General features: G+C 36.2%; 1 pseudogene; it reads right to left on the bottom strand.

Moving 5' to 3' along the window:
• Positions 1–5,205: 5,205 nt before the first annotated feature.
• On the bottom strand, positions 5,206–5,299 carry LOC143689250 (U6 spliceosomal RNA; annotated as a pseudogene).
• Positions 5,300–23,017: the final 17,718 nt, after the last annotated feature.

Below are 23,017 nucleotides of genomic sequence, written 5' to 3'. Positions count from 1 at the left end.
AACTTTACATCCTAGAAAGGAAAATAAAAGAAAACTATTATATGATATATACTAGGCAGTATTTTAGAAATTTTCATGTGCATTTATCTTATTTAATCATTAGGCATTTTATGGTAGGTGTTGGCTTTATTCTCCCAATTTCATGAGGAAACAGTATCAGATAATTTAAATAAATTTCTTGAGGTCACAAAAATATTTGGCAAACTCAAGAACTGAAAACAGCCACCATAATGCTACAGCTTCTAAAACTTAGCTCCTCTAATTTCCAACTTTCTCCAACCTCTAGACTTTCACTCACATTGTTTTTCTGCCAAATATATTTCTCCCATTCCATGCAATTTCCACTTCACTTCAGTTTGGGTTTAGATGTCACTCACTCTGAAAAGGTTTCCCTGCCTCGTAACACAGGTAAGAACATTTTGGTCAACACAAATGGATTTGTAACTTGAGTGAGCAATAAGTCCTTGTTACTGTAGGTCACCAAGATATGTTATTTGATGCTAAAATATGACCTAGCCTATCCTGACTGATACAGAGAAGAAAGGAAAGTTTCTGAAATTGAATTTTCACAATGGTAAATATTGGATTCAAATACAGACCTACGTGAATCCAAAATCAGTGCTTTTAGTCCTATAAATGAAACTATATCAACTATTTATGAAATACAGATTGAAAACCTGATCATCTTCAATATGCCCAGAAATTTTATTAAGGCCCAAAGAAACCAATATTATGAGTTAAAGCTATGAAACTCAGCGCCAATGACCAAACCTGGTCCAAAAGTACCTCTGCATTTCCATTGTGAAGAAAGTTCAGACGTTGATTTTTTTCTATGTGATTCTGTAAGAAGCAGTGTTATTTAATTATAAGACTAAACATATATACTATCAATTAGTAATATTAATTAAATATATGCATTTAATGTTTTCATTATTTTTCCCCTATATGATGATATTCAACTTATAATCAATAGCATCGTTGAATCAAAGAAACACTGCAAATACTTTTGGCTCTGAAAGAACTTCCATTGAAGTAGACCTGTATTGAGGTTCTTACCAGCTGTGTGATCTTGAGAAATTTACTTAACTCCTCTGATTTCAGTGTCCTCATTTTTAAAATAGATATAATTACACTTACTTTATTAGCTTCTAGCTGCTAAAACAAATACCACATAATAGGTTGGCTTAAATAATAGGAATTTGTTGGCTCACAGTTTTGAAGCAAGAAGTCTGAAAAAGAGGTGTCAGAAAAGTGATTTTTTTCCCCCAATGATTGTGGCATTCTGGGTCTGGCTGCTGGCGATCTTTGGATCTTGATTTTTCTGTCATGTGACAATGCACATCAAGAGGTCCTCTCCTTTCTCTTCCATGTTTTATGACTTCCAGCTTCTTGCTTCTCCCCATGGCTCCTCCTTGTAAAGTATCCAATTTCCTTTGCTTATAAGGACCCCAGCCATATGGATTTAAGGCCCACCCTCATTTAGTGAGGGCAGACTAATAACATCTTCAGAGGTCCTGTTTACAAATGGGTTTGCACCCACAGGACCAGGGGTTGGGACCTGGACATGCTTTTGTGGGGGACATGATTCAATCCCCAGTGTTTACCTTTCAAGGTTGTTCTATTGATTAAATAAATATATTGAAACTCCTCGTTCTGTGCCTGATACGTAGGTAGAAGTTGGTGAATAGCACCCCTTAAAATTTGAAATATTCCCAGCATGAAGCTATATACTTGCAAAAGGTTAGGCTGAACTTCTTATTTTGCTGAGTCTAAAACATATATTATTGAATTGGTGGGATTATGAAGATAAATGTTATTTCCAAAAGTAACCCCCACATCAACTAAAGAATTATAATACCATGCCATGGCAGAAATTTCTTCCTTTAAACTTTGTATTGCTTGAAATTCAGATTTGATTTTTCATGTCTGAGCAATTTAAGGTTAGCAATCCAATTTGTTGAGTTTTAAAAAGCTTCAGAGAATTCAAAACTTGGAGAAAAATAGTGCAGCTTCAGAAAGAGGAATCAGGGACACACTCATTCCTTCCTTCAGCAAATATCAGCGATGTGCCTGGCTGAACTAAACACTGAATTATAGCAATGAATACATAATGTTCTCTGTCCTTAAGAAAGCCCCTTTAATTCACCATTCCATAATTCGTGATCCACTTTATGTTTTGAGTATCAGGAAATCATGCCTAAATTTAATGCTAACTGATCTAGGACAAATGAATGTACATTATTTTCATTCTTTCCACAAATACAGGAAGGACTTTTGTCTTTTTACTGTAAATGATCTCAAATATCTTTAGCAAATGATTGAAAAAATAGAGTAGCGCAAAAACAACTAATTAAATAAATTTTGTTGTTTAATTTTTGAGGCACCCAGCAGGGGGATATATTAAAATCCAACTTGTTAAAACAAACATAAAGATTAAGAAGCTTATTAGAGGACTAATAGAGATATAAAAGAAAGGAAATGTTTTCCCAAAGCACCCTAAAAGGAGTTGTCTATTTCTCCAACTGCCAACACCTCTTTATTTTCTAAGCTTATGGAGAATTGCTAGAATGGAAAAGAAAGGTTTTAGTTCAATAACAATTGATTATGTCTTGAAGCAATAAGTTAGAGTTGTTACATTCCACTATTTTTTTTCTTAATCTCAAATAATTCTGATAAAAAATTTACGTCAGCAGAGGGCATATTTTAAAAACTTTGGCCCATAATTCCATTCTTTGATAGTTTTGGTCTTTTTAAAGCATCATTAAAAATTGTATTAAAGAAAATCCCTCAAACTTTAGTTTTATATTTTTTAACAATTCCATGCCCTTCTTTTTCCAATTACCAGAGTTTGGTGAAGTTTTTGAAAACAAGGCCCAGATAAGTATGGTTTAAGCTCTTTAGCCCTTCTATTAGTTATCTATTGCTGCATAGCAGATTACCCAAATTTACAACTTAAAACAACACAACACATTTCTTACTTCACACTTTCTGTGGTTCAAGGTCTGGGAATGGCTCACTGAGAGTTCTCTCAGGCTGCAACCAAGGTGCCAGTGCAGGCTCTTTTCCTCTTACTGGAAAAGAGATCCATTTCCACATTCACGTGTTGTTGGCAGGATGCAGTCTCTTGAGGGCATCCCTTCCTTGCTGTTTATTGGGCAAAGGCTGCCACCAATTTTCTGCCATGTGGGCCTCTCTCCATAGAACCTTTTTTCATCAAAGCCAAGGAAACATGGGTAGAGCCTGCTAGCAAGATGGGAGTCACAAACTTTTGTAAACCAAGATGGATTTGATATCCCATCAACTTTGGCATATTCTGTTGGTTAAAAGCAAGTCATTAGGTTCATCCCATAGTCAACAGGAGGGGATTACACACTGGGAAGGACACCAGGAGGTGGGGATCATTGGGGGCTATGTCAGAAGTTGCCTGTCTCAGTCTCTTCTAGAGTTCATAGCTATAGAGTAAGATCCGAGGGTCAGAACCCTCTTCTTCTCTTCCATGGTCCAGAATAAAGGAAATCATGGATTTCAGTTTACTAATGCTGCTGTAATGTAATATACCAGAAATGGATTGACTTTTACAAAAGGTATTTATTAAGTCACAAATTTACATTTCTAAGGCCATGAAAATGTCCAAATTAAGGCATCAACAAGAGTATACTTTCACTTTAGAAAGGCTGATCACTTCTGGGGCTCTCTGTCACATGGGAAAGCACATGGCAATGTTTGCTGACTCTTTGCTATCAAGTTTCATTGTTTTCTGCTTCTGGTTCTAGTAGCCTCCTCTCTGAGCTTCTGTATCTCTCTTAGCTTAGTATCTCCAAACATCTGTGTCTTGATTTCATTTCTCTGCTCTCCATGTGAGTTCTGAGCTCTCTGGCTTTACAAGCTCTTTCAAGTACTCCAGTAAACAAAGTAGGACCCACCTCGAATGGGCAGGGCCACATCTCCATGTAATTAAAGAACACACGCATGGTTGGGTGGGTCATATCTCCATGGAAACAACCTAATCAAAAGATCCCGCCCTACAATAGTTCTGCCCCTACAAGATTGGATTAGGATTAGAAGAGCATGCTTTTTTCTGGTGTACATAACAGTTTCAAACCAGCACAGTGTGTATAAGAGGGAATTTATAGCCCCCATGAAGGATGCAAGACCAGGTGGGTGGTCTACAAACATCTGTCTAGGCTTCCCTGACTAAGGACCTTAGCTCTCCACTCCAATGTCCCCAGTGCCTAGCACAGCTCTCTGCCTATAACAAACCTTCAGTGCTGCAAAGATGAGACGTGAGATAAAGGGTTCTTCTATTTGCATATGAAAGTGCAGATAGAAGAACCCTTTATACTGTCATTTATTCTATTTATAATGATAGTGTTAGTCACAAAATGTTATTAGTGACTATACCTGTGTAGAATAAAGATTGGTGTTTTTCAGTTTCTTCTCCATACTTTTTTTTGGTACTATTTGGGTTTTTCACAGTGATTTAAGTATTATTTTTATGTAAGAAAACAGAAGCAAATTTCATGTTAAAAAATGGTAAGTGAATAGCTATAGTCAGATGTTCTTGTTTATTTGAAGACCATCTCTGGAAGGATACACAAACTTGGAACAATGGTTGCTTCCAGACAGGGAAAATTGGTGTCTGGGAGAAAAAAACACTGTCTGTTTTGGGCTATGTACCATGTACATAACGTTACTGTGTCAAACAATTTATTAAGTTTGTTCTAGAGGACTATGGCTAAAGTATGAAACTATTAAAATATGTGCATAAGAGTTCTCACCTGCCATGCTGGAGACCCGGGATCAATTTCTGGTGTCTGCCCATGCAAAATAAATAAATAAATAAATAAAATAAAGTAAAATGTACATAAATATTTATAAAACCTGATTAAAAAAGAATTCCATCATTTTTGTCTGTTTGTTTACTTGGATTCAAATATTAAATTGTGAAAAAAAAAGAGATGTCTTTTTTAATCAGCCAGATATACTAAAGCACCTGCAGAATTCGATGCACATATCCCAGCAAACACCTGAGAGTAGATACCCTGGGGAAGACAGAAAGTCTGCAATTAAGAGGTGGCCAACACTTCCCTCATTCAACCTGGGAGTTCCATCTTTCTTTCCCTTAAAAGGGATTGTTCTAGTGTGCCAGCTTCTGGAAAGCAATATACCAGGAACAGAATGGCTTTTTTTTTTTAAAGGTTAATTTAAAATATGGAACACTTCATGAATTTGCATGTCATCCTTGCACAGGGGTCATGCTACTCTTCTCTCGGAATGGCTTTTTAAAAGGGGAATTTTATAAGTTGCTAGTTTACAGTTGTAAGGCTAAAAAAAGTCCCAATTAAAACAAATCTGTAGAAATGTCCAATTTAAGGCATCCATCCAGGGAAAGATACCTTGGTTCAGGAAGGCTGATGAAGTTCAGGGTTTCTCTCTCAAGTGAGAAGGCATATGGTGAACATAGTCATGGTTTCTCTCTCAGTTGGAAGGGCACATGGTGAACATGGCGTCATCTGCTAGTTTTCTCTCCTGGCTTGCTGTTTCATGAAGCTCCCTGGGAGGTGTTTTCCTTCTTCATCTCCAAAGTGCTGGCAGGTAGACTCTCTGCTTCACGGTGCTGCAGCATTCTCTGCTCTCTCTGAATCTTCTGGCTTTCTCTCTCGTCATTCTCTTTTATAGGATTCCAGTAAACTAATCAAGACCCACCCGAATCCACCCCAAATCCAGCTTAACGACCACTCTTGATTTAGTCACATCTCCAGGGAAATGATCTAATTACAGTTTCAAATATACAATACAGAATAGGAATTAGAAGAAATGGCTGCCTTTATAAAATGGAATTAGGATTAATGCATGGCTTTTCTAGGGTACATGCATTCTTTCAAACCAGCAAAGGCAGAGTCTATTTCTAATGAATTAAGAGACCTGGGAGACATTTATCAAGTGCTACAAAACCTCACAGAAGCAGAAGTAACTACACATATGTGGCTCTTGATTGAAGTGTACATCAACATCATGATGTGTTCTTGCTAGAAATTTGAACATGAATCTGACCGATCTTTAGCTCTAAAAGTTGATTCACCATAAACAAAAGTGAAGGAACATGTCAAGTAACACCTCAGTAAGGCAATAATCAAAATCCAATCAAAGCAAGCGAACTAGTTTTGTCAACAAATAAGATGAAAGGAAAAAAATCTATAAATTAAAAGATTACAGTGACATAACAACCAATTGCAATGCATGGCCTTTTGTGAGACCTCATGTAAACAAATTGTTGAAAAAGTTATGAGATAATTGGGAAAATTTGAACACTGGTTATATATTGGATGATATTCAAGAATTAATATTTATTTTAAATTTCATGTGTGATAATCATAGTGGTTTTGTTTTTTAAAGAGTCTTTCTATTTTAAAGTTATGTATTGAAATGCTTTCAGATAAAAAGATACGTTGTTGTGAGAGTGAGTGAGGATACAGAGAAAACAATATTAGTCATAAGTAGGCCTAGGGGCACATGTGATTTCATTGTACTACTCTTTTGTAATGGTTGAAGTTTTCCATGACAAAAAATGTTTTGTTTTCTCTTTAATGGCATTGTCTGCTAAAGTGTGGCTCCTTGGTGTCACTTTTTATATCACTTCATTTCTTTTATTTTAATTCCCCAATGGAGTTCATCAATCTTATAAATTTATTAAGGACTGCACAGAGGTCCAGCCAGGGGCAAATGGATTTAGAATTTGATCATTCCCTATCATGTCTTCAGGTCAGTACACAGTCAATATAAAATGGTCCTTGCCATAGGTAGACAAACTTGGCACTGCCTGTCTCCTCATCCATCAGAATCCTTACCCCTTCCCCTCCAATCTCTCCCAAGAGTTTCTGGCCTAGGACTGAACACTGTGCTGCTTTTCCATGAACAGAGAGGCCTACAGTGACCTTTCCTATTAGTGCTCCAATCACCAGGAGTTTGCCTTCAATGACACCAGACCAGGAATAAAGATGGGGCATACGTTGCCTAATTCAATTATTTCTTTCTTTCTACAGGCATCTGTTGTGTTCCTGTGCTAGGTGCTTGAAATAGCAGAACCCATAGCATTTACCCTGTGCTCAAGCATACTTAGCTCATCAATCTCATGGGCAAACTGCAGGGAAACAACAAAAGGAGTTCGCAGTTCCAGATTGGAAGCAGATATGGCTTAGCACTGAGTCTGTCTGGCAAACAGGTTATCTCCTCTGTTCTTCACATGTAACTCTAACCTGGAAGTTTCTTCCTTGTTCAGGGCTCACATTCCAGCCTTTTCTCTCTGGAAGCAGGCACTGTGTATTAATCATTTCTATCCTGCCAGTGCTTAGAACAGTACACTGCCAAAGAACAGTTGGCTGGTATGACTAAATGATGGATTATTCTTGTAGAACAGCTTGAAGTATGTTCTGTTTTAAACTCAATTTCTCAAACAGAATCATTTATCAAATGCCTCCCTTTTCTTATTTTATCATCATGAAACAGTAATTGTGCAAGTATAAATTATGCCATGGGTTAATCCTTGTCAGTTAGGAGTCATGAATCTGGACTCCATGTATACCCTAAAATCATATGCCAAATGTTATCCTTGGGTCCATATGTCTAATTTTTCTGAATGGTCTTTAGCATTCATTAGATTTTCAAAAGTGACCTTAAATGATGCCAAGTTCCAGTTATAAATTCTGAGTTGAGTTATTTATGCTGTATTGATCCAATCTGCCTCTTCGGCCATTTTTGCATGTGCAACTGGCATTCATCCATGGCATCCAGCCCCCGATTTTTGTCAGATAATTAGCAGTGAAGGCCAGTAAGACATTTTCTTTCCAGCAAGTGAGCAATAGGCTCCCTGGGTCTTGAATTGAGCACTTGGAAAAATCTGAGCATCAAGCTGCTATGCTTGGAATTATGTTCCTTATTTCAGCTTCTTTCCATTACATCTCTCCCCTGATGTGACAGTAGGTGGTCACATGTCTGATGATCAGAATGAGAAATGAGGGGTGCATTTAGCTTTCAATGGTTCTCGGGGGGAATACACCCAATATGGATACCAGAAAATTGTTCTTCATAATCTCTTTCATGTGCATAGCAAGAGGAATGAAAATGCTTTATACATTAAGAATCCTGCATTGGTTTTCATCCTGTGGCATATTTCTTACTTGACTGACCTGTCTGGAAAATGCCTGGTACTTACAGAAGCATGTGGTAGTGAGAAAAAGAAGAAATTGTTCCTTTTGTTAAAGTAGAGATGTTGTTGATTTAAAGAGCAATTATGCATAAAATACAGGGTTTCCATATACCTCCCCATCATTTACACCTTGCATGAGTGTGATACATTTATTATAATTGATGAAAGCACATTATTATAACTGTGGACCATAGTTAATCTTATGATGCATTGTGTTTGACAGTCCCATGGATTTCTTTTCTTCTAGTAACATATACACAATCTAAAATGTCTACTTTTAACCATATTTAAAAATGTAATCAGTGCCATTAATTATATTCACAAATGTTGTGCTACTATCATCACTCTCCATTACCAAAATGTTTCCATCCCAAATAGACACTCTGCACAATTTACATATTAGCTCTTTATTCCCTATTCTCACTCATCCTCTGGTAAACTATATTCTAGATTCTAATTTTATTAGTCTACCTATTGAAATTATTCTACATTAGAGAGATCATACATCGATTGTACTTTTGGAATGACATTCTATGATCACTGCTTAGAGGACTAAATATTGTTAAGATGTCAATTCTACCTAAAGCAATTTAGTTTCAATGGAATCCCAAACAGAATTCCAACAGTGTTCTTTGCAGAAATGGATGAGTACTTCATTAAATTTATCTGGAAGGGAAAGGGGGCCTGCATAGTCAAAGCCATCTTGAAAAAGAATGAAGTTTGAGTACTTATATTTCATGATCTTAAAATTTATTACGAAGCCACAGCAATCAAAACAGTTTGGTACTGGCACAAGGAAAGACATATAGACCAATGGAATCAAATTGAGAGCTCAGAAATCAACATTCTGTCCAACCAATTTTTGACAAGGGTGCCAACTTCACTCAGTTGAGAAAGAATAGTCTCGTCAACACAAGATGCTGGAAAAACTGATGTCCATATGCAAAAGGACCTCTACTTCACACTATATGTAAAATTAACTCAAATGGATGAAAGACCTAATTGTAAGAACCAGAATTATAAAACACCTAGAATAAAAAGATAAGGAAGCATCTTCATGGCCTTAAGCTAGACAGTGGTTTCCTAAACTTTACACCCAAAGTACAAGAAACAAAAGAAAAAAAATGGATAAATGAAACTTCATCAAAATTTAAAATATTTGTGTCTCAAAGGATTTTATCATGAAAGTAATAAGACAACATATACAATAGGAAAAATATTTAGAAACTATTTATCTAATAAAGGTTTTACATCCAGAACATATAAAGAATTCCTACAATTGAATAAAAAAAGACAAACAACCCAATTAAAAATTGGGCAAAAGTCTTGAATAGATGTATCTCAAAAAAAGATACACAAAAAGCCAAAAAGCACATGAAAAGATGTTCAACAGCATTAGCAATTAGGAAAATGCAATTCAAAACCACCATGAGATGCCATTTCACATCCACTACAATGACTACTATTTTTAAAAAAAAACAGACAATTAAAAATCTGGGGGAGGAGGTGGAGAAATAGAACACTCATTCATTGTTGGGGGGAATATAAAATGGTGAAGCTTCTGCAGAAGGCAATTTGGTGGTTCCTCAGGAGGTTAAGTATAGATTTACTTTATGACTAGACAATCCCACTTCTAGGTATGTACTCAAAAGAATTGAAAGCAGGGACTCGAACAGATATTTGCACACCTGACATTCATGGTGGCATTTATTCACATTTGCCAAAAGATGGAAGCAACCCAACTGTCCATCAACTGATGAAAGGATAAACAAAATGGGGTATATACACACAATGGAATATTATTCAGCAGTAAAAAAAGTTCTGATGCATGTGACAGCATGAATGAACCTTACAGACACTACATTGATTGAAGTAGAATCCCTTTGCAGGTAACGTGGAGGAAAGCAGAATTGATACATTGACTCAAAATCCTCTGGTTTTTGGAAATTAAGTATTGCTGACAGTTCTAGATGGGTGCACACAGTCAACCGTCCTCTCTTCTAATTCCCCTCCCCTTTCCCACTGTCATTCAAGTATTTTCTGACCCCTACTCTTTAAACATTTGTTGAGATCACAGGGTTTAAAAAGTGCTCTTTCTCATTATGTTTTTATTCTTCATTAAAAAAAACCCATGAAGTAAGTACTATGTTGTTCTGATTTAAAATTTGATCAATGCAAATTAAAAATGGTCAGTTAAGAACCCAGTAAGTGTCAGACCTCAAATCTGAGTCCTAGGACTTCAGTCCTGTTTGTAGATATTATAATGCCTACATGCCCTGAGTGAGCCTCTATGTGAACACAAGCAAGTCTTCGTCTGAACACATGTGATGGGCCTTCTAATGAGAAAGTCCCCAAACTGAGCTGCCTCCTAAAGCCTTTTCTCCCATACCAGACTCCCAAAGATTCCTTTTCGGAGTTGTCCCTGGTGTTTGCTTTTGCATTATTTGTCCACAAAGAATCACTGAGTGTAGAACATCATTTTTCCAAGCCTACTCTTTACTATTTCCTAGATTATATCATGGACACTTTTGTCCTAAAAGGATTATTTATGATCATCTGAAAGGGGTAACAAAAATACCAAATGTACAGCACACAAACTTCATAATTTTCTCTGGTCACAGGAGCAATCCCATCCTTCCCAGATTACAAACACAAGCGCAGTAGTCTCCCTTTCGCCTGGTCTTCCAGCCACCTCTTGCAAGTGGTAAAATATGGCACTATACAGTGAATGATACACACAAATGAGCTATTTAAAAAGGTATGCTGGAGAAAGAGGTGATCATAATGGAATAAGAGATTAATAGGTTTTAGTAATATGTAGATGTCTTGTGCAAAATATTTTATCCTCAAAGCACCATCATGTAAATATTACCCTCACTGTTCTTAGGATTATTATTCCTTTTTTATAAATGAGGAAATGGAGAGAACCAAAGCCTGCAAGATGATATGGAAGGAGATGCTTGAGTTTCAACTCAGGGGAAACATCCTCCATTCCAAGCCTCCTAAATAAAGAGGAGAGATGAAAAGGCTTCTGTTCCCAGTGTGATGTGGGGCTGAAACCATTTATGCTCCTTAAAATGTTAGCAGGAGGCAGAGCAACCTCAGTGTCTTAACTTTTTGTTCTGAAAGTGAATATCCTGGCCTTCTTTGAAAGACAAAGACAAAAGGGTTTTCCTGACCCTAGTATTGTCTCCCACCCCCATCATAGATACCATTATTAGGCAGGAGATTAGGGCCTTCAAAGAAAAAACCACTGCCTGGATAAAGCTTGAGACACCCTAATTAACCCAAGCTACCTAACCTTAGTTCCCACAATATTTTGGTTTTATGAATTCAGTTTCTTCCATAAGGTAATGTACAGTCAAGATTTGTTTTTATGAGAGTCATAGCAATCCCAACTTCTTTTTTCTATTTTTCACAATTTTCTAATTAGGTGTGAAATGTTCTAATTGTGGACTGCAAACTGTTCAGTAAGCATAAAGGGTGAGCGTGATTCGATGGCACATTGGCATCAAATGGCCTAATTTTGGCTGGTACTAAACAGTTTGCGACTTTAAAGAACCAGAGGTGATGGGGAGGTGAATGAGTGATGCATTATACTAGTCTAGATTTACACCACAATTAGTCTATTATTTAAATAAAAACTATGATTGTCCTTGCAAAAGACATCCTAAACTAGTCTTGCAGAAAGACTAGTTTAGGATGAGGATTAGGTATGATATCTAATTTCAGCCCTTTGTAGTCAATGCAGTATTCTCTCCATGCTTTGGGAAAGTGTATTAAAAGAAAAGGAAATCACTAATTCAAAGAAAATTGAAAGCAGGTATTAACACAAAAATTATTTTGACAAAGCCCTTTTGAGAATTAAGATAAGATAAAATCGTTACAGTGATGACTATTACTGAACAAGTGAAAAATATTATTACAGTGGCAAATTCTATTTAGAAAAAAGTGGCACATTCTTTTTAGGTCAAATACAGGACATTCATCACCTCAGATTTTTATATATAACACGCAGCTATTCAAAGCACAGTGGGTAACACAGAATACAACTATTCTGTAGAGCTAAACCTCACTCCCTTTCTTGCCCCATTTCCTCACTCTACAGAACCAGGCTTCTTTACCCCAACTGCAGGCACATTCCCCCTTTGAACAGGGAACAATCCTGTTCCTAGTAGGAGTGTTAAAATGCCAGTTTTTGTAGCTTGTGTGACATAAAACTAACTCGTCTTCTCTTCCGATTCCATGACCCTGCTGCAGTGAATGAGCCTGCTTGATGTCTCCAAAGCCATATGTCTATCTACATGGGGGTGGGGGGGGGGTCTACACATATATTGCCAGTGTGCAGACCACGCCCCTCTCAACTAGACATCCCATCTAGAATGGCCTAACCCCACCCCTGTTTGGTCTACACTGACACAAGCATCCTGAGACCTCCACTGAGCTCTCTTCTGGCACCAGCAGTTGCCCCAGATGCCCACCACACTGTGTGCCCCACTTCCAGATCCAAGGCCATCCTCTCTGCCTCGATCCCAGCAGGATTCTAGGAGCTGGGGAATCAAGATATTAACTTCATTCCTCATAGCCTTATGTAGTCTTTATATAGATACACAGACACAAATATCCATCTATACAGATACATAGACACATATATAATGGTTGTATACCAGTTGTAAATTTAATTATTTAAAAACTACTTATTTAAGTACAAGGAATCGTGACTAGGTGTGAGATGTTGTTGGTTTGTACAGGTCAGTGTGATGCCCTGATATATCCCAGAGTAATTTGGGCAGAGAATAAAAAAGTATTTGCAAAGTCCCCTTGGTGGACTGGGGAGAGAGGAGGAAATACTAAACTTCCCCATCTGGGGAATTCCTGGTATCCTTGAAAGCAGTGGGGACAACCAGTTCAATACGCTGAGCCCTTGATCTGGTGTTCACCCCTATTAAACTTAATCCTGCAAAAGATAGGCTAAGCCTACTTAAAATTAGGCCTAAGAGAGTTACCTGTGCTCAACTGTGTTCTCTCTCTCTCTCTCTCTTTCTCTCTAAGCCAACACGGCAGATGAACTCACTGCCCTCCTTCCTACATGAGACATGACTCCCAGGGGTGTAAATCTCCCTGGCAATGTGAGACAGAACTCCTGGGATAAGCTGGGACCTAGCATCATGGGACTGAGAAACCCTTCTTGACCAAAAAGTGGGAAGAGAGAAATGAGACAAAGTAAAGTTTCTGTGGCTGAGAGCTTTCAAACAAAGGCTATCCTGGAGGTTTTTCTCATGCATTATTTAGCTATTTATATCTTTTTAATTTATGGTGTATTGGAGTGGCTGGAGCTGTGTTTCAGCAGCCTTGATTTTGATTCTTGAAGAAGATTGTATAATGATATAGCTTTTACAATGCGGCTATGTGATTATGAAAACCTTGTGTCTGATGCTCCTTTTATCCAGGGTATGGACAGATGAGTAAAAAAAATAAGGATAAAAAATAAATAAATACCAGGGGGGATAAAAGGTAACAAATTGGCTAGATTAAAATTCTAGTGGTCAATGAGAGGGGTGAAGGGTTTGGGATGTATGAGGTTTTCTTTTTTTTGTTTTATTTCTTTTTCTAGAGTGATGCAAATTTTCTAAAAATGATCATGGTGATAAATACACAACTATGTAGTGATACCGTGAGCGATTGATGGTACACTTTGGATGCACTGTATGTGTGTGAAGATTTCTCAATAAAAAAATAAAATTTAAAAACCACTTGTTTTAAAAACAGATAATATAAAGAAAACAGATAATATATGAAGCTAGTACAAAATCCCAAAGTTACAAAAATTAAACTCCTCTGTCTCTCAGATCCAGTTCCTTTTCCAGGAAGCAAGTAATTACAATTTTATAATATATTATATAGTTGTACTTTATTGTCATATTGTAAAGATAATAATACACACCATATTCTATTAAAAGAATATATATATATATATATATATATATATATATACAAGCAAATACATCAAACACACACAGAAACATCAATGTACATATATGTGTACATATATGTTTGTTTGCAACTGAAACATTTTCAGCAATGTTCTGAATTTTTTCTTAAATTTAATTTATTTTGGAGATTCTTCCACAGAGATATCACCTCTAAAGATATATCTCATTTTCTTAGTGGCTATATAATATTCCATTAGATAAAAATTTTAACATTACATTTCAATATTCGTGGTTTCATTTGTTACTGTCAGGTCCTTAATCTGTAACATGGCCTCCCGGGTTTTAACTATATATTTTAGGAAGCCCAAATATCATAGTGTCCAAAAATGTATATGTAAAAAAGGAGACTTTGGGCTGTGAATATATATGCTAGAAATCATGCTTGCTTCTATAATGAGCTCTGAAAGGAATTAAGCTATGGTTCCAGCCTCCAAAGAATCAATAGATGGAAATAATAATCCCAAGAATTATTACATATGGCAGCACATCCAAAGAGACAGGAGAGGGTAGTAGGAAGAGCACACGGAGCTGAGAGGAAAGGCTGGCAGAAGCATCAGACATCACTACAAACCCAGGATTTTCCAGTTTGGGTCATGTAACTTGTTTGAGTCTCACTTTCCTCAACTGGAAAAGGGTAAGAATATTCCCTATGCCATGCAGTGATACAGAATGTATATCATGTGAATCATATGTGAAAAGTGCCCTAATAAATGTTAATTTATTAGGTGTTTTAAAAGCCAACATTTAAGCATAGGAACGTAGCTGGATTTAAAGTAACAATGCCACTTGTCTCTTCTGTAAATTCACTTAATTGCTCAGTCTCTTTGCCTGTGTAACATAATCATAACAACTTCTTAGATGATATTTGCACTAAAGAGTGAATGAAACTGGCTTAGTCATCTTGAAAGGCAATTTGGCACTATATACAAAGAATTAATGAACATACTCCTTGACCTAGAAATTATCCTTTTAGACATCTATTGATACACATACAAATTACAAAGATGACAACAGAAGAACTTTTCATAATATTAAAATAGAGTATGACTAAATGAAGTCACATGAATATTAAAGAGTGTTATATATCCATTAGAAATAGTAAACTAAGCTTACATGTGTTGACGTCAAATGGTCTCTGTACATTGGGATGTGAAATAAAGCAGGCCCTAGAATTATTTATATATATATATATCTCATCCTCCTCCTTATGCAACAAATTATTTATAATGAACTGTAGTTAGCATTTATTGAAAGTTTATTATGTATTAGAAATTGTTCTAATGCACGGTCTGGGAATTGTACCTGGGTCTCCCACATGGAAGGCGGGCATTCTACCACTGCACCCTTGCCTTCATATTTTGTAATGAGATGTTAGCTGTTAATCTTATATTTGATGAGTTATTTTTCTCTTGCTGCTTTCAAAATTCTCTCTTTGGCTTTCACAGTTGCATTATGATGTTTCTAGGTTAGATTATGTGTGTTTTGGTTTGCTAAAGCTGCCTAAATGCAATATACCAGAAATGGATTGGCTTTTACTAAAAAAGGGGAATATATTAGGTTGCAAATTTACAGTTCTAAGGTCATGAAAATTTCCATATTAATGCATCAACAAGAGGACACCTTCATTCAAGAAAGGCTGATGACATCTGGGGTTTCTCTATCACACACAAAGGCACATGGCAACATCTGCTGTCCTTTCCCAGCTTCTGGTTTCAAATGGCTCTTTCAACTTCTGGTATCTCTTGGGGCACCCTCTTTCTGCATCTCCAAATGCCTATATATATATATATATTTTTTTTTTTGATTCATCTCTCTGTCCTCTGTGTCAGATATGAGCTCTCTCAATGTTTTCTGCCTTTTATTCTTTTCATACAGGGCTCCAGTAAAAGGATGAAGACTCACCTTGAAATAGGTTGGTCATATCCCATGGAAACAGCCTAATTAAAAATTCCCACCCAAAAATAGGTCTGCCATACAAGATTAGATTAAAAGAATATTGCTTTTCTGGGGCATATCACATTTTCAAACCAGCACAGTGTGAATCTCTTTGAGTGTTTCCTACTTGGGGGTGCTTGAGCTTCTTGAATATGTAGATTAATATTTATTTCTGAAATGTATGAAGTTTCAGCCATTATTTCTTCAAATCTTTTTTCTGTCCCTTATTCCCTCTCATTTCCCTCTAGGACTCCTATTTTGCATATGTTGGTAAGTTTGATGGTGTCTCACAGTTCTCTCAGACTCTGCTGATTTTCTTCATTCTTTTTAAATTTCTGTTCCTCACTCTAGAGAATCTCAACTGACATACCTTCAAGTTTTCTGATTCTTCTGCCAGTTCAGATCTGTTGTTGAACTGTCCTAGTAAATTATTCATTTTAGTTATTGTACTTTCCAACTCCAGAATTTCCATTTAGTTTCTTTCATACTTTTTATTTCTTCATTGAGATTTTCTATTTGGTGAGATACTACTATTGTACTTTCCTTAATTTCTTTAAGCATAGCTTCCTTTCACTCTTCGCACATATTTCAAACAGCAAATTCCAATACTTTGGCTTGTAAATCCAACATCTTAAACTTCCTTAAGGGAAGTTTCTATTGACTGCTTTATATTCCTGTATATGGGCCATACTTTCCTGTTTCTTTATGTGTCTCATAATTTTTAGTTAAAAACTGAACACTTTAAATAATAAAATGTAGCAATAGAATGTGGCAAACAGGAAGTAACAATTATTTGTTTGTTGTCTATAGTAGTTGTTGCTGCTTTTTATTCATTTATTCACTTTCTTGACTAATTCCATACACTCTACATTCTTAGTCATGTGTGGCCATGGTAAGGAATATACTCAAGAATAGGACAAAGATTTTCAAAGTTGCCTATGGCTGTCTCATTCCCTAGGTTGTCCTTTTAATTTTTTTAATTTGTCTGTTATTTTAACCAAATGGTATCATTGCTTCAGGGATCTGTACTCTTAAACAATTCAAAACATTCTCTGCAAAGAGGGTTTTTCTCATTGAGCAAACTGAATTAGGTCAAATAAAAGCAAGCCTTGGGAATGGAGCTTTCCTAGGGAAAAGCCAGACAGGTCAAGTAGTTACAATTCTCTGGAGATGAGGCTTTTGGGTAGCTACAAACTCAATCTCTCTCTCCAGTGACAGCTATGCTGCTGGCTGTCATGAGCACCATGGTTCAGAAGCTACAGATATTCAAGTCTACCATGGAACTGGGGAGAGGGACATGTGGTAAGGGAAATTAAAATACCACAAACCCATTCTTCTTACTAGACTCAGCCACTTTTCCTGAATAAATGCCCCTTAGTTTGATGCAAACTTTTCAATAACTTTCAGAGTTCTGAAAATGTTGATTTTGGAGATTTTTGCCAGTGCTTTCATTACTTTTATGAAGGAGCAGGTTTTTGGAGACCTTACTCCACTCTATTCAGAAAGTGCTTCTAATCTATAGGATTTGGCAAATAATTAGATATTATGACACACTGGAATGTAAGAACACAGGATTTAAAGAAGAGTCTGTAGTGACAAATCTTGATTTCACTGAGAATACAATGTTGGACTAGTAGAAATTGGTGAACATGATAGTTTGAAGCTCTGTATACCTCCAGAAAATATCATGTCTGTAAGCATAATCTATGCCTTTGGGTGTGGGTTCACTGTAAGTAGGATATTTTGGCAAGTAGGATCTTAACTTGAGACGTGACCTACCTCCTGCAGAGTGGGTCTTAATCCTCTAACTGGAGTCCCTTATAAAACGATAAAAGACAGAAAAGCACAAAAAAAAATCCTGAGAAAAGCTGAGTCAGAAGCTAAAACACAGTAATACACAGAAGCTCATAAAAAAAAAGCCACAGATGGAGCAGCCAGAAGCTGAAAGCAATGAATATGGGAGAGAAGAGAGAAAAGGAGAGAAGGACCAGCAGATGCTGCCAAGTGCCTTCCCACATGACCAAGGAGTCCTGGATCACGATAGCCTTTCTTCAGGAAAAAAGGTATCTTCTTGTTGATTCCTTGATTTGGACGTTTTCATAGCCTTAGAACTGTAAACTTGTAATCTAATGAATCTCCACTGTTAAAAGCTGTTCCATTTTTGGTACATTGCACTTCATCAGCTTTAGCAAACTAAAACAATGGGTGAAGAAAAGAAATTGAATTATGTAGCTGTTTAACATTTACTGAATGGTCACTCTGTGCTGGGTACTTTATTAAGCCATTCCCATTTACATGCATAATCATTCAGTGTTTATCACCACACTGAAGGTGGATGAGGAAACTTCATCAGGGAGGAAACTGAGGAACAGATTGGTTGTGAATATGTTGTAAAGCTAGGAGGTGACAGATCTAGACCTCAGACAAAAAGACCTGGTTTTTAGTCACTGACCTACACCTATGGATAAGTGTAGAAATTAAGGGAGCCTAAAAATCAAGACCACTGTTTCACGAAAGATTTTTTTTTTTTAAGGTCAGAGTATGGAACAGGGTTTGCAAAGGAAAGTTCATCAGTTATTGAAAAAAAATGAGGTCCTTGTCACGAATAGATAACTGAGCCATGTAGAGGAGAATCTGAGTTTGCTGGGGTCCCCACTGCAATCAGTAATGGTTATCAAGTTACCACCCAGAAAGATCAATTGCCTTTCAATTAAGGAATAAAGGTTAACCTAAAAAATGAATATTTTATGGTAGGACTTCATGCCATGTACCATGTTTGGGGTCTTAGGAAGCCTTTTCTGAATCCCTCAAATCAGCTCCATTCATGAGCAAAGTTAGCTGAGAACCCATCTTTCTCTTTAACAAATCACTGCATCTGTACCCTATGAAGAAGACGAAGGGTGGAATATGTGGCCTATGAGTCATTATTAATGCCCTATGACGTATATGACCAAAGAGGTTGTGGTTTACTCTAATTTATTCCAAACATCAGACAGAACCAGCAGAATTTAAAACATACATTTCCTTAGGCAAATCATTTTTATAGTTTTCTATGCCTGCACATGCTGCTTAGATAATAAATCTAACCAGAAATAAAACCACTAGCCAGAATAACTTGTATAATTTATAAATAGGCATTTTCGACTTTAATTGACATTTCAATATAAAATGTATATTCAAATCAGGAGGCATTGGTCCAAACGTTGTCTTGGATAAGAAAGTCCGCCTTTCAATGTTTGTTTTGAAGGCATTTCTTTTGTGAACATAACTGTCTTGGGGGTGGAGGTAGAGGATATTTAGGGCTATTGCTTTTGTTCATCTAGAGTGTAGAAGAGATATATTTCAAATGGAAGACAGTTGATAATGGAATGTCACCTCATTTAAAGAATTTTTTTTTCAGACAGGGTATAAGCCTGGAAATCTACATGAGGAGAATTCTAAGCAGGTGATAAGAAGCCCAGAATTTTTAAGGTGCTAAATATTCATTGGGTGCATATAGTAAGTAAAAAGTTAATTAGAAAAGGTTTGAGAAATTGGAGCTTTCTTTTACCAGTGATGAAAGGCAGTAGAATGAAATATGGATCCTTGTATTCATTCTGCATCTGACACTTATCCTCTCTTCCTTTCCCTCCTTCTACGAGGTGGAAAGGACATAAGGAATTCTAAGGGCAGAAATCTACCACATGTCTATGCACACCAGACAGCTGCCTTCTGAAAAGCTGGTCTTTCTTTTTTTCACAGCTGTAATATTTGCCACATATTTTAAATGCTATTTATTGGAGCAGTTTTTAAAGTAGTCTGGCTTTCCCCTACTAAATTTTAATAAACCTAGGAACTGGGCAATCATCACTGGTACACTATAGATACCATCATCTTTTACTTTTAATTCTTACAGAAAACACCAAGACTAAAAGGAATGATTCACCTTCTTTAAAAAGTCCATAGTAATAATTGAAATTGTATACAGACCAAATTTTAAATATATGGGCACTGAATGAGATAACAACTATATGCTCATTCAATAAATCAGATACGTATAAATAGCCTTCTACCAGAGCTATAGAAATTTCAAGAAGATAATTATATATATCTCCCAGCTTTCAAATTTCACCAATAAAATGAAATAAATTGACTATTTTTGTAGTTTTTCCTCAATTGTCATATTAATGATTATTTTTGCAATGTTTCTACAGTAATTTTACAATAGAGAACTGTAGCTCACTTTCATGGAGTGTGAAAATAATAAGAAACCTTAATTAAGTTTTCAAGGTTTTATGAAAGAACGGATTGAGCTTAGTTTTTCAATTCATAGCATACGTTAAATATTGAATTGATATAGTAAATACTATCTAATATAATAAATTACTATAGCAAATACTATTTACTGTAATAAGCTATTAAGAGCATAATGATACTATTCTGATGAACTAAAATGTGAAATTAGGAGATGTAGCAAAAAGATACAGTCCCATATCAGTCTCAGCCTCAAATTAACTTAGATTTTTCTCTAATATTTTAGTTATTTTTAAATTAAAAAGTAGTATATGTTCTTCCCATAATGTGACTCATAATAATAATAATGGTATAATTTGAATAATACAGAAGTATGTAAAGTATAAAAGTGAAAAGCAATCCCATACCCTATAGATAGTCTTAAAGTAGGCAAAATTGCAAGGAAGGACTTCATGTCAACCAAGATGGCAGCATGAGGTTCCATTCTCTTACAGAATCTTCGAACAACTAGCAAAAAAAATGGGCAAAATCATCTTCATTGGAACTATAGAAAGCATTTAAAGGGTTGCAATAACTGGGTTGTGTGAGTACTGAATAAAGAACACAGTAACTTTAAAATAGTTAAAAATTCATGAAACCCTTGTTAGGCTCTCCCTCAACCCTTCCACAGCTCAATATGAGGCCAACCTGAGTTCTCACTGTGGTTCCCTAATTCTATTCTGGAAGGAACAGAGTAACTCCAGTGTGCATCCTGAGGTACATGTATGTCTGTACCATTCTATCTGATGGCAGCCTAAAGGATTGAACCAGGGCACAAATCTCTGACTCACTATCTCAGAACTTGTCCTGCATGCAGAACTTGTGGACAGCTAAATCAGTGTAAGAATAATCAAATTGCAGCAGCCTGGGGTAAAGGATTACTGGCTTTAATACATACAATAGAGCACCCAGGAAGGGGGAAAGACTATTTCATAGAGAAGAGGGGGTATTTAGATTTCTTTAAATGAGGGAATGCCCAAGGTTATGCACACATGTCCAGGACAAGATGCAAGCAAAGGAAAACCTGGAGAGGAGCCCCTGTGCTTTCACTTTAGACAGACTTTCAGGTTCATTGGCAGGAGGGTTAAGCTCTGATAGAAAATCCTGAAGAACGCAGAGAAAATTTGCAAAGACTGTGAAAGGCATTGTTTCCATTAGTTTGATTGTTTTAGTTAAAATGCCTGATATTCAAGGAAATCTTTGCCACACCAGTAGCTAGATATTAGCTTAAGGAACAGAGAGGTTAAATTCCAAAGTTAACATATTTAAATAATAATAAACAGCATGCAACAAAAGATTACAAGGCAAACAAAGAAACAGGAAATAAAGGCCCAACCATAGGAACAAGATAAAACATCAGAAACCATCAATGAAGAATAAAAAAACTGTGAAGATACAAGGCAGTAATTTTTTTTTAAAATTGGTCTTAAATATATTTAAAGAGCTAAAGGAAAACATGACTATTGAATTAAGGATATCAAGAAAAATATATGAACAAATTAAGAACTTCAATACTGAGACAGAAATTATAAAATATAGAAAACAGCAATATTGCAGTTGAAGTCATAATAGCCAAAATAAAAACACCCTAGAGTGTTTCAGCAGCAGAGTGGAGTTGGCAGAAGAAGAAAGAATCAGTAACCCCAGAGATAAGCAAATTGAACTTCCATGATGAGGAGCAGAAATGCAAAAAAAAGAAGAAGAAAAGTAAGCAGCATTTAAGATGATTGTGGGACACCATCAAACACACCAATATATGTGCTGTGGAAGTCCCAGAAGGAAAAGAGAGAAAGGGGAAGAAGGATTATTTGAAGAAATAATGGAAGAAAATGTCTCAAATTTAATAAAAGACATGGACATGAATATACACATCCAAGAAGCCCAACAAATCCCAATCAGGATAAACTCGAGAAGATCTATGTCCAAAAACATAATCAAACTGTTGAACACTACAAAGAGAGAATCCTGAAACCTGCAAGAGAGAAGCAACATATCCACTACTAAGGAGCGCCAATAAGATTTAGGGGCTGATTTCTCATCAGAAATGATAGATGCAAGAAGGCAGTTGGGAGAAAATATTTAAAGTGTTGAAAGAAAATAACTGCCAACTAATAATTTTACATTCAGTGAATCTGTCTTTCAAAATAAGGATAAGATTAAGATGCTCTTGAATAAAACAAAAAGCTAAGGGACTTAATAACCACTAGACTTACCGTACAAGAAATGATAATGGGAGTTCATCAAATTGAAAGGAAAGGACACTAGACAATAAATTGAAGCAACATAAATAAAGATCTCTGGCAAAGGTAACTGCATATGTAATTGTAAATGCCAATATTATTGTATTGTATTTTTGATATTTAACTCCACTTTTTTTTTTTTTTTTGGCATGGGCAGGCTTCAGGAATTGAAGCCAGGTCTCTGGCATGGTAGGTGAGAATTCTGTTACTGAGCCACCGTTGCACTTTTTTTTTTTTACAGGATCTAAAGTTCAACTGCATAAAAACAATGAATAACCTATGGTTTTGGACATACAACGTATGAATACATAATCTGTAACACAGGCAATAAAAAGGTTGGGGAATAGAGTGGTATATAGGAACGACGCACA

The sequence above is a fragment of the Tamandua tetradactyla genome, chromosome 6, assembly GCF_023851605.1.
Source record: "Tamandua tetradactyla isolate mTamTet1 chromosome 6, mTamTet1.pri, whole genome shotgun sequence".
Taxonomy (NCBI): Eukaryota; Metazoa; Chordata; class Mammalia; order Pilosa; family Myrmecophagidae; genus Tamandua; species Tamandua tetradactyla.
This window is presented reverse-complemented; position numbering and strand designations above follow the sequence as displayed.